The 11,957-nt window shown below is 45.2% G+C and overlaps 1 pseudogene; it reads right to left on the reverse strand.

Moving 5' to 3' along the window:
• Positions 1-11,485: 11,485 nt before the first annotated feature.
• LOC103191871 overlaps positions 11,486-11,957 on the reverse strand; it is a 1,795-nt pseudogene continuing 1,323 nt past the window's right edge.

The raw sequence follows: 11,957 nt of genomic DNA on the forward strand, positions 1-11,957 counted from the left end.
AAAAAAAAAAAAAATAGAGTATATCCAGCTCACCACGGTTGTATTCCAATGCCCAACATACAGTATGTGCTCCATAAGTATTTATTGGAAAAAAAGATCTAGGATTTGAACCCACATCTGCATGAACCAGAACCTCTAGCTCAATGATTCTCAAGATGATTCAGGGCTGCCTGCCTAGAAGGGCTGGATCCAAGAATCAGAGCCCTTGGCTGGCCTGACAGCTGAGTTTATCCTCTCCAGTTCAGTGACCTGAGCCAGTCCCTCTCCCTCTCTTGGTCTAGTTTCCCCATGGCCCTCCTGGAATTCCAGGAACACAATCCAATAAAATGAGCTCTGGTAAATATTAATGAATCTCTTCTTGTCGAGAGATGTTCATGTTAAAAGGAGCTCCACAGGGCCAACGAGTCCATCAAGACCCAGTGAAATGAGGCAGCTGATGGGATTTTAAATGCTGCCAATTACAGAGGCAAAGATGCACAGACATCACAGTTTAAGAAATGTTGTCTATCTGTATTTGGGAGGAAGTAAGGAGCAGAGATGGGTGTGGCTTGCCCATTGTCACACAGCCACCAGCAGTGGGGCCTAGGTGAGGACTCAGGTTCCTTTGGTCCCTGTCCTTCATTTTTTCTCCTCTGTGTTTCGGCACATACTGTTCCCTCTTCCTGGATTGCCCTTCCCTTTCTCCTCAGTAAAACTTCCATTTGATCTTGAAGATCCAACCAGGATGTCATCTTCTCTATGGAGTCTTAGTACACCCCCTGCCCCCAGACTTCCTTAGTGCCACAGCATGGCTTGATGGAAATAGTTCCATCTTTAGCAGTCTACTGTCCCCTCCATAAGACCTGCACTGGCTCTGGAAAAGATTCAAGAGGACACCATTTGCTCCAAAGATCAATAAATGCAGGAGAAATGCTGCATGTTACTAATTGTGTCAATCAGGGTCCAGCCAGGAAACTAGAGTCCAACACAAGTGCTGCTTAGGATTTGTGTTAAAGTGCTATTTATAGAGATGCTGTTGGCTTATGGAGCCTGGCAAGGGTGTTGAGGCACCCAGGGACTAGATGCCTAGAATTGAAGCAGCAACGTAAGGAGTCAGAGTATCTGAGCCCAGGGAGAGCAAGTAGCATGGTGTTGCCAGGAGCTACACAGACACTGCTAGAAATGTGACTCCCAAAAGCAAGGAAGACGCAGGGAAGAAATGCCCTGTCTCTTCTCCCCTCCTGACCTCTGACCTCCTGTCCTATGCCCTTCAGCTGAACCCTACCAGAAGCAAGGGAGCCAGGCCAAGCAATCCCCAGGGGTCAGCCTCCCTGCAGAGGTGCATCTATGGAAAATATCACCTATGGCAAGCACCCCTATTCAGATATCTGAAATCCACCTTTTAGATCACATTGCCATAACATTAGCTCAAAAATACAAGTCACACTCATTAGTCTTTTACTTAACACAGTGTGACACCACATGAAAATGACAACTGCACTTTCTTGCTTTCCCTGATGAAAATTATCTATGAGGTGTTCAAAGTCATTTTTGTCTGCTTCTTCTCTTTCTACACTTAGCAAAGGTAGATCTGCCTTGACCCATGGAGGCTCTCAGATAGGAAAGTATTTGTGTTCATTGGCTGAATGATCTCTCACAGCCGGTGATGGAAACTGCCATAGTTAACAGAAGCTGCTCAGCGGTGCCCCCTTCAAGTGGCACCCAGGGCATGGGCCATATGTGCCACCCTTTTGATACATCTCTGCTCCCAGGACAAAGAGCTGAGCAGAGGGAGAAAATGAGTGAGGCCGGGGAAAGGGACAGAGAATAACCAAAACCCAACCCGATCCTGTTGCTGTCAAGCTGATCTGATTCATGGTGATCCATGTGTTACAGAGTAGAACTGCTCCACAGGGTTTCTTTTTCTTGACTGTAATCTTTACAGAAGCAGATCACCAGACCTTTCTTCCATGGCACTCCTGGGTGGGTTTGAACAGCCAACCTTTAGGTTAGGTGTCAGGTGCAAACTGTTTGTGCACCTACAAATGGTAGGTAGGACTCTCAGAGAATAATCAGATGATAGTAATTAAAACAATGTCATATGGAACGAAATAAATATCATGAGTCCGTACTGATGTCAATAAGTAATCAAATAAGTTAATATATATAGAGAAAGGACAGTCCCTAATGGAAGAATTCCAATTAATAATCTTGGAAGGAATGAGGAGGATACAAAATCACCTCTAGGTACTAACCAAAAAAAAAACCAAACTCACTGCCATCGAGTCGATTCTGGCTTATAGCAATCCCCTCTGGGTATCCAAGGCTGTAAATCTTTACAGAAGCAGATGCCTCATCTTTCTTCCACAGAGCAGCTGGTGGGTTTGAACCACAGACCTTTTGGTTAGCAGCCAAATGCCTTAACCACTATACCACCAGAGCTCCTTCCACTAGGTACTAACAGGTAATGTTGCAGGTAAAATTCCACCAATGGATAACAAAATCCAGGGCCAAAAGTTTGAGGAGTAAAATGATATTTGCATAGTCTCAAGATATTCACTAATTACAAAGGAGAAATGGTAGCTTTACAGTGAGGAAGCCCGACAGACAGCACTTAGTAACTGAGTGATTGAGGCTAACATCATTAGCAGTAAGACATAATGACATCATGAACCCTCTGGTACGATGCACTGAGAAGGACACATCACTTCTATGATAGCCTTGCCCAATCTAATTATGAGACAAAAAAAAAACAAACAAACAGACAAACCCAAATCAGGGGATGCTCTTCAAAATAACTGTGTCTATATATAAGTAACATAAAAAGCGTCAAGTGGCAATGTCATGAAAGTTAAAGAAACACCGGGAACTCTCAGATCGAAGGAGACACAATGACTAAATGCAGCGTGGGATCTTGGACTGGATCCTGGAACAGAAAAAGGAAGTTAATGGGAAAGCTGGTGAAAATGGAATTAGATTTATAGTTTAATAAATAGTATTGTCTGACTCCATGGCATATAACAACAACAACAACAAGAAATAGTATTGTACCAAGGTTAATTCTGAGCTCTGCTAATGGTTCTGTGGTTACTTAAACGATAACATTAGGGGAGCCTAGGTGAAAGGCAAGAGTCCCTGGGTAGTGCAAATGGTTAAGCCCTTGACTTCTACCTGAGAGGTTGGGGGTTTGAGCCCACTCAGAGGCACCTGAAAAAGACACTCAGAAAGACTTGGTGATCAGCTTCTGAAGGACCACAGCCTGAAACCCTGTGGAGACCAGTTCTACTCTGCAAAATGAGATGATGAGCTGGAATCGACTCAACAGTAACTGGTTTGGTTTGTTGTTGTTGTGAGTTGAAAGACAGAAGGGAACTCTGTATGACTTTTGCAACTTCTCTTTAAATCTAAAATTATTTCAGAATAAAGTTTTAAAAAATAGATGTTGTGATAGGCAGAATACTAAGATGATCTTCACTCTTGTTGGGTAAGAACCTGTGAACATGATGGGATCTCACTCCCATGATTATGTTACATTATATGGCAAATGTGAAGGGATTTTGTGGTTGTAATTAAGGTCCCTCCTCAGTTGACTCTGAGTTAATCTAAAGGGAGATTATCCTGGGTGGGCCTGACCAAATCAGGTGAACTTTTTAAAAGAGGGTTCACGCCTTGCCAGAGCTCAGAGATGCAAAGAAGTCAGAGATTCTCCTGCTGGTCGGGAAGAAGTGAGCTTCCATGTTTTGAGAGGAGGAGTCCACATGGCAAGGACCTGAGGGCAGCCTTCAGGAGTTGAGGGTGTCCTTCGGCCAACAGTTAGCAAGAAAAAGGAGACCTGAATCGTACAAACATGGAAACTAATTCTGTCAACAACCTGAGAGAGCTTGGGAGCAGATTCTTCTTCCATTTATGGGAATAGATGGCCAGCTCTTTCTCCCTCAGAGCTGCTGGGTGGGTTCAATCAACCAACCTTTCAGTTAGCAGCTAAGTGCTTAAGAGTTTGTGCCACCAGAGCTCTTAAAATACACGAACAAATGGAGGTAAATAAAATTAAAAATCCAGAATAGGAAGATTTTTAAAGAGTTTGAAGTACTGTCATGCAGCAGCCCTTGAGTTGTGTTTTGGGGGTGCTGTTAGGGAGCTCTGGTAGCATAGTGGCTAAGGCACTTGATTGCTAACCAGAAGGCTGGCGGTTCAAACCCACCAGACACTCCTCAGAAGGAAGATGGGGCAATCTACTTCCATAGTGATACTGCCTCGGAAACCCAAGGAGGGGTCGCTATGGGTCGGGTCCCACTCGACAGCACATAACAACAACAACAACAACAACATTAGGTAAGAGAAAATTCACAGCATAATGGTAGGTGTGGCGGAAGCTGTGATGTACCACTTCAGGAGTGAAGGACTGATTCTCCCAGCTGCCGGGTGGAGGTGCTGCTGGCTGCTGGCCCTCCCTATCTATCAGCCCTACTGCTCTGCCTCGGCTGCAGAAAGCCTCCTTGCCCAAGTCACATTCTTCCTGTGCCGGGCCTGCACCCTAGTGATTGGCTGATACTACCCCCTGACCTCTCACTGTCACTCTAGCTCCAGTGGCTTCACTAGGGAGGTGCAGGGGGTGGGGTGTGGATGCGCAGTGCAGACCTCACCAAGTGACGCTGTCAGAAGGGGTAACACCAAAATGACTCTCTATAAAATTTTTGTGCAGTGTTCTGTTTTTCATTGAAAATCTATGTATACAAATACATAGATAATTTAACAATAAAAGTATTTTTTCTTTAGCCAAGCTTACCAAATTACCTGCCAGGCTAAAACTCCATGCTAATTCTCTCTTTGAACCTTCTAATACACCCCAGCCAGAGCTGTCATTACTGACCAATTACAGTGACGCTTTGCGAATCACGTGGTTTCGTCCGCATGCGCTGCAAGCAAGCGCTGTTCTCATTGTTGCCAGTGCTTTCATAGTCCCTAATTTTGTCAGATTTTGTGGTGGTTTAGCTGCCATATTGTGGTAAATAGTATTTGTGATCAATAACTTTTTTGAGAATGAAGTAATATTTAAAGGGAAAGAAGGAGGGGGGAAAAAAGGCTTCTGCTTTGTTGCTAATAATGTAATTCAATGTATAAAGATTTTACAAAACAATGTTTTCTTAGTAGTTAGTCTTATAATCTAGGAAATATTACAATTAAGCAACTTACAACTTTATTCATCACATATTATTCTATGATTACCATTGATAAGGGTTCTGTATGGTCTGGTAAGGGAGGAGGTCCAAGGGGAGGTGGCACCGTGAGTTATTGCACAGGGTGACGCCACGCCTGTGGCAAGCCACTGGCCAGCTCCCCGTGGGGTTGGCTGAGGCCATATTTAGGCTGCATTTTCGCCCAAGTTCTTTCTCTGCCCACTTCCATTCTCCACATTGTCGACCCCAAGACCCTTCCCTAATAAACCTCCTGCATGCTAATCTCCTTCCTAGGGAACCCTACCTAAAACAGGTTAAAAAGATAAGCTGTTAAAATCACAAATAAAGAGAGAAAGAATATTTCTGAAAGGAAGCAGGCTCATACTTTTTGCTGCCTCTGAGAGGTGGTATTTATCTAACACGTGATGCACCAGGCACAGGTCTAAGCACTTTATAAACGTTAACCATTTAATATTCATGAAAGCCACATTGTGTTGTGTTTCATTGAGTTAATTCAAACTCATAGCAACCCTACAGGAAGGAGAAGAACTGCCTCACAGGGTTTCCTAGGCTGCAGTCTCTACAGAAGCAGACTGCCACATCTTTCTCCTGCAGACCCACTGGTGGGTTTGAACCGCTGACTTATTGGTTAGCAGCTGAGCACTTAGTCTTTGTGCCACCAGGGATCCTTCATAACAACGGTAAACTCACTGCCACCAAGTCAGATCCAACTCATAGAGAGCCCTCCTTGGGTTTCCAAGGCAGTATCTCAACGGAAGTAGTTTGTCCAACCTTCCTTCCAAGGAGTGGCTGCTGGGCTGAACCACCAGCCTTCTGGTTAGCAGTCAAATGCCTTAGGCACTATGCCACCAGAGCTCCTCATAACAGCCATAGGAGATAGTTATCATCACCCTCATTTTACAGATAAGGAAAGTGAGTCACAAAGTGCCCAAAGTCCCCGTGGGTAAGTCAGGATTTGAACTCAGGCCACCTGGCCCAATTGTTGTTGTTGTTAAGTGCCGTCGAGTCGTTTCCGACTCATAGCGACCCCATGCACAGCAGAACGAAACACTGCCCGATCCCGCACCAGCCCCACAATCCCTGCTATACTCGAGCCCATCATCGCAGCCACTGTATCAATCCATCTCCCTGAAGGCCTCCCCCTCTTTCGTCGACCCTCCACCCTACCAAGCATGACATCCTTCTCCAGGGAATGGTCCCTTCTTACAACATGACCAAAATAGGTGAGACGAAGTCTGGCCATTCTTGCTTCCAAGGAGCATTCTGGCTGCACTTCCTCCAGGACAGATCTGTTAGTTCTTTTAGCAGTCCATGGTACTTTCAGCATTCTTCGCCAGCACCACAACTCAAAAGCATCAACTCTTCTTCGGTCTTCCCTATTCATTGTCCAGCTCTCACATGCATACCAGGCGATTGGAAATATCATGGCTTGTGTCAGGCGCACCTTAGTCCTCAAGGAGATATCCTTGCTCCTCAGCACTTGAAACAGTTCCTTCGCAGTTGACTTTCCCAATGCTACATGTCGTCCCTGGCCCAATATATTTGGTTAAATCATTTTTGATCTATGTTCATTCTTTCAAAAATTTTCTACAATGTACTGGACAATATTCCAGACATTGTGGTTCCCAAATCCTGGATTTTTCAGATCCTTTTCAACCAGACTTTTGCAATCAGAATACCTTCAACACCAGTCTTGTTGAATGGGAGCTGGCCTTCATAAGGGTAGGAGAGGGTGGTGTCAAGGACAGTGCCAGCTGTCACATTCCTGGAAGTGACAGGGAAGCCTGGCAGGAGGAGGGCTCAGGATTCTGACCAACTTTGGGGCCACACTGCTCCCAGGGCCCTCTGGTGGGTCCTGGGTCACCAGTAGGAACTTTGAGCTGGAAACAGGCATCTGTGAGGGTGGAGGCCTGGCCTCCGGCCATATGGCACACTGGCCAGGGCAGCACTAATGTCCAAATTTTACTGCTGTGCGAAATTCCCGCCTCTGCAAATGGCCCCCAGAGAGGAACATTCTCAAAGTGCCAGAGGAAGAGTGACATCCATGCCCCCATGAAGTCCCTATTTTCTGAGGGTCCTGTCCCATTCTCCAAGCTGAAAGGGCTGTTGGGAGTCACCTCCTCTGTGTCCCTTGTTTTCAGGGGAGAAAACTGGGTCCAGAAAGGAGAAATGGCTTGCCCAAGGTCACATGGCCAGCCAAGGGCCAAGCCAGTCAAAACCCTGGTTTACTAATTCTCAGCCTGGGACCCCTCTCCACCTCGGGGGCAGGCTCAGGAAGCAGACAGTCCTAGGCACACTAAGGGACATGCCTTTGCTGTCCGGTGGGTCCAGTCTCCTCTCTTTGCTGCTCTGGGCACGGACTCCCTGTGTGTGACCCCCCACAAGAGTATTTAGAGGAGGAATACTTGCCCTTGAACCTCACCTCCTCCTCTTTTTGGCCTTATGACTTGGTCCACTTACTTTACCTTCCTGGGGACAGTCTGCACGTGTGTGGAAGGGGCTAATAATTCTGACTCGATTGTTGGGCTGGCAGTATAGGATTACGTAGTGTTGAACTGAGTGGGAATCCCAGTTCTGCCGCCCAGTAGCTGTGTGGTGTGGCCTTGGGCAAGTTCATTCAGTCGACAAATATTGATTGAGCACTTACTATGTATGAAGGAATTCTGATGGCGTAATGGTTAAAGCATTCAACAGCTAACCAAAAGGTTGGTGGTTCAAATCCACCAGCCACTCCATGAGAGAGAGATGAGGCACTCTGGTTCTGTAAAGATTCACAGTCTGGGAAACCCTATGGGACAGTTCTCCTCTGCCCTAAAGGGCCACTATGAGTCAGAATTGACTAGATGGCCATGGGTTTTTTGTTTGTTTGGTACCATGTACCAACCACTATTCCAGATGTTTGCAAATCATCAGTGAACAACAGCAGGAAAAAAAATCCTTGCTCTTGCATTTGAATGAGAAGATCTAGACTATAAACAGTGATATGTTTTGAAAGTAAGTATGTGGTTTGGTTTATTAGCTGATGTTATGGGAAAGAGAGAGTGGAGTAAGGAGAATCAGAATGGCAAGATCATGGGGCAAACTTAATCAACTCCTGTCGGCTTCTTTCCTGATAATAAAGCCTGGCTCATAGTATTGCTGGAGGCTTCCGTGAGATGATGTGTGTGTTCTTAGTGCAGTATCGTCTACACAGAAAGCATTCCATAAATGTCACCTGTTATTATTTTTCAATCAAATTTGACAGTGTCTTGAATAAGCTAAGTGTTTGAAAAACATTTTGTTCCTTCTAGATTTCCATTTTACAGGTAATCTTGTTCTTATATCCCTGTTCCTGAGGCAAACACCAAACCACCAAACCCACAGCCATCTAGTCAGTTCTTACTCATACTGACTCCCTTTGGGTTTCCAAGACGGTAAATCTTTACAGAAGTAGATTGCCCAGTCTTGCTTCCGCTGAGTGGCTGGTGGGTTTGAACCACCAACTTTCTGGCTACCAGTCAGATGCCTTGGGCACTGTGCTACCAGACCTCCTTGTTCCTGAGGCAAAGAGGTCATAAACTTAATTTGTATTAGGATGTAAATGACTAACACATTATCTTTCCATCAGTCAAAGGATGGTCCTGGATTTGGGGATCAGGCCATGCTTCCTTGACCTCCTGACATCAGAGCACTATGTGACCTTGGGAAGTTCATGTCACTCTCTGAGCCTTGGTCCTTGATCTCTAAAATGGAGATAAAGCCTTCCTACAGTCACACTGCTCTTCTGTCCCTCAGACACTACAAGCCCTTTGTCCTTGCTGTTTCCTCAGCCTGAAGTGGCTCTTCAAAAGGCTGGCTCCTCCTCATCCTTAGGGTCTCAGCTCATCATGTCACCTCCTCAGAGAGACCTTCCCCGACCATCCTCTTAGAACAGAAACCACAGACCTGGATTCAAATCTCTGCTGGGTGAGTGTGGCAAAAATCACTTCACCCCTCTGAGCCACAGTTTCTTCATCTCAAAACAAAACCAAAACACTCATCTTAAAGAGCTGCTGGAGGGATGAGAGGAGATATGTAGCATAGCCAGTACAGTGCCTGGCACATAGTACAAAACCAAAACCAAACCCACTGCCATCAAGACAATTCAACTCTTAGCAAGCCCCATAGGGTTCCCAAGGCTATAAATTTTTACAATAGATTGCCACATCTTCCTCCCATGGGACAGCTGGTGTGTTTGAACCACTGACCTTCTGGTTAGAAGCCAAATGTCTTACCCACTGCACCATCAGAGCTCCTTGGCATATAGTAAGTGCTCAATAAATATCAATTTCCTTCCAGTTCTTGCCAGATGCTGGAGGGATCACAGAGTAAGGAAGTCTCAGTCCTGCCCTCAAGGAGTTCCCAGGCTGGTGAGGGGGACAGTCAAGGACAAACTTCAGCCCCATGGACAGGAACAACACAGAGAGGTACAAAGAGGCCCAGACTGTGGGGTTCCCCATACTCAACATACAAAGTTCTGATCTCAACCTCAATTCCAATGCCTTTTATGACTCCATTTCGGCAGTCACTCTGTTATTCCTGCCATATTCTATTGGCTGAGGTAGTTACAAAGTCCTGCCCAGTTTCAAGGGAAGGAGACATAGACTCACCTCTTGATAGGAGGATTGTCAAAGAATTTACGGACACAGAAGGCCAAATAGTGTATTAGTTCATTATTGTAAAAAGGAAAGGTTTATATATGGATGGAAACCTTCTTTGTTGGTGTTCCAGTTAACCCTCAGCCTTGGGCTTCAGCTCTGCCTCCAGCTCCCGGCCCACTGAGGCTGCCAAGCCCAAGGTTGACAAGTAAAAAGGCACAGTCCCGATGTTACCAAACCACACAGCAGGCCATTAATTCAAGTCTATTGTAAATCCCAAGGTCGGCAGAGCATGGTATGCTGCTGAACCACGACACGGCTATATGCAGGGTCCTAGGTGCCATAAGCTAGAGACCATTCCCAAGGCTTCTTATATACAGGAAGCAGACCACATCCCAAAGGCAGCTACCCAGCTGCTTGTGGTAGATTCCACCACCAAGCTGACTGCCAGTCTCATCATGGGGAATAACTACCACCAGCTGCCCAGCCACTCAACCAGACCCAGCCAAGTTGACACACAACATAACTACTGCAGTTGGTTACCAGGGGTGGAGGGAGGGGAGGGCACACTGCAAAAATGAGGAAAAAATAAAATAAAATAGATTTTAAAAATAAAACAATTTGTGGATATATTTTTTAAAGACCATGGTTATCAAAAAGCAGAGAGTGATGATGCTATTATGAAGAAAGTGCAGAAGATTCTAGAACCTCAGAGAATCTTTGTCTAGTCCAAGGGGAGACAAGTAAGTACATGATGATAATCAGGGAAGGCTTCCTGGAGGTGGGGACAGAACAAATCTCACAAATATGGGGTGTGCTGGGGCAAAGCCCTGAGAAGTAAGCACAACTCCACTCTGAATTTTGTTTTCCAAAATTAAATTTTATTTATCTGTTGTTAGTTGCTGTTGCGTCAGCTCTGACTCACGGAGACCCTACAAACAGCCGAGCGAGACACTGCCCTGTCCTGTGCCATCTTTGCCGCCACTGGTACTATAAACCCCTTCCCAAAAACGCCAAAATCAAAACCACCAATGAACAAAAAGCTCTTTAAAACACCCATAAACCCGCCCACCCACCCTCAGACAACCGCTCCTAACTCCTAGCTAAATATGCTCCAGATTGGTAAATAAAAAAAAAAAAAATTCACTGCCGTCGAGTCGATTCTGACTCACAGCGACCCCTCCTTGGGTTTCCAAGGCGGTACCACTACAGAAGTAGATTGCCCAACCCTCCTTCCGAGGAGTGGCTGGTGGGTTTGAACCGCCAGCCTTCTGGTTAGCAGGCAAATGTCTTAGGCGCTATGCCACCAGAGTTCCTAGATTGGTAAATAGGAAAACCTATTTTAAACAAAGAAATACCACCTTACTGTATGGTGCCATTTGAAACCAACTTCTCACGAGCATCTCTTCTTTTTTTTTTTAACTTGGAATTTTAATTTTGTACATAAATAGCAACATGAGAACAAGGAGTTCTAAGGCTTGTACATTATGTCTAGCTGAAACGCTTTCTGTCCAGCTGACTTATAGTATGGGATCATCCAAGATAAGAAAGGTGTAGTAGAGTTTTTCCTGAAAAAGAAAGCCAATTTACTACATTCAATACTGACTTCTCCGCCATTTTTCTGTAGAAATACTGTACGGAGTTTCCAATGTTTACCTTTAACTGATTAAAATGGTCAGAGGAAAGCACATTCTATTTATTTCCATGTGGATTCTTCACATTTCCTGACTTTTGGAAGTTCTTCCACAAATCTTCTATGACTACCCACAAATCTTCTACAACTTCTCGCAAACCCCAGTCATATAATAATATTTCCCTGCTGACCTGGTCAAAGCTGGTGGCTTGTTGTGGATAATAAAGGCAGCTAATCCCATGAAAGCAGGTGGATATACCAACTTCTTTATTTTTTGAACCTCTAGTAAAAAGGAGTCCAATAAGCCTGGCACAACCAGTAACACCAAGTCTTGGGAAAAAGCCCGGAGGTGCATTTTGGAGACATTCATAGTTTTCTACCCCCTACTGAAGATACTTCGCATCTTGAGCTTCGTGTAGAAGTACCTTTTCCTGACACCAAGTTGTATAAGGCTCGCAAAAGTGCCGGAGTTGTGAGATATTTTCTTCAAGTAGGGTCCTTGGCTCCTCCTCATACTGAGATTGACCTTCT

The sequence above is a fragment of the Orycteropus afer genome, unplaced genomic scaffold (genome assembly GCF_000298275.1).
Source record: "Orycteropus afer afer isolate SDZICR_OR568_19922 unplaced genomic scaffold, OryAfe1.0 scaffold00020, whole genome shotgun sequence".
NCBI lineage: Eukaryota > Metazoa > Chordata > Mammalia > Tubulidentata > Orycteropodidae > Orycteropus > Orycteropus afer.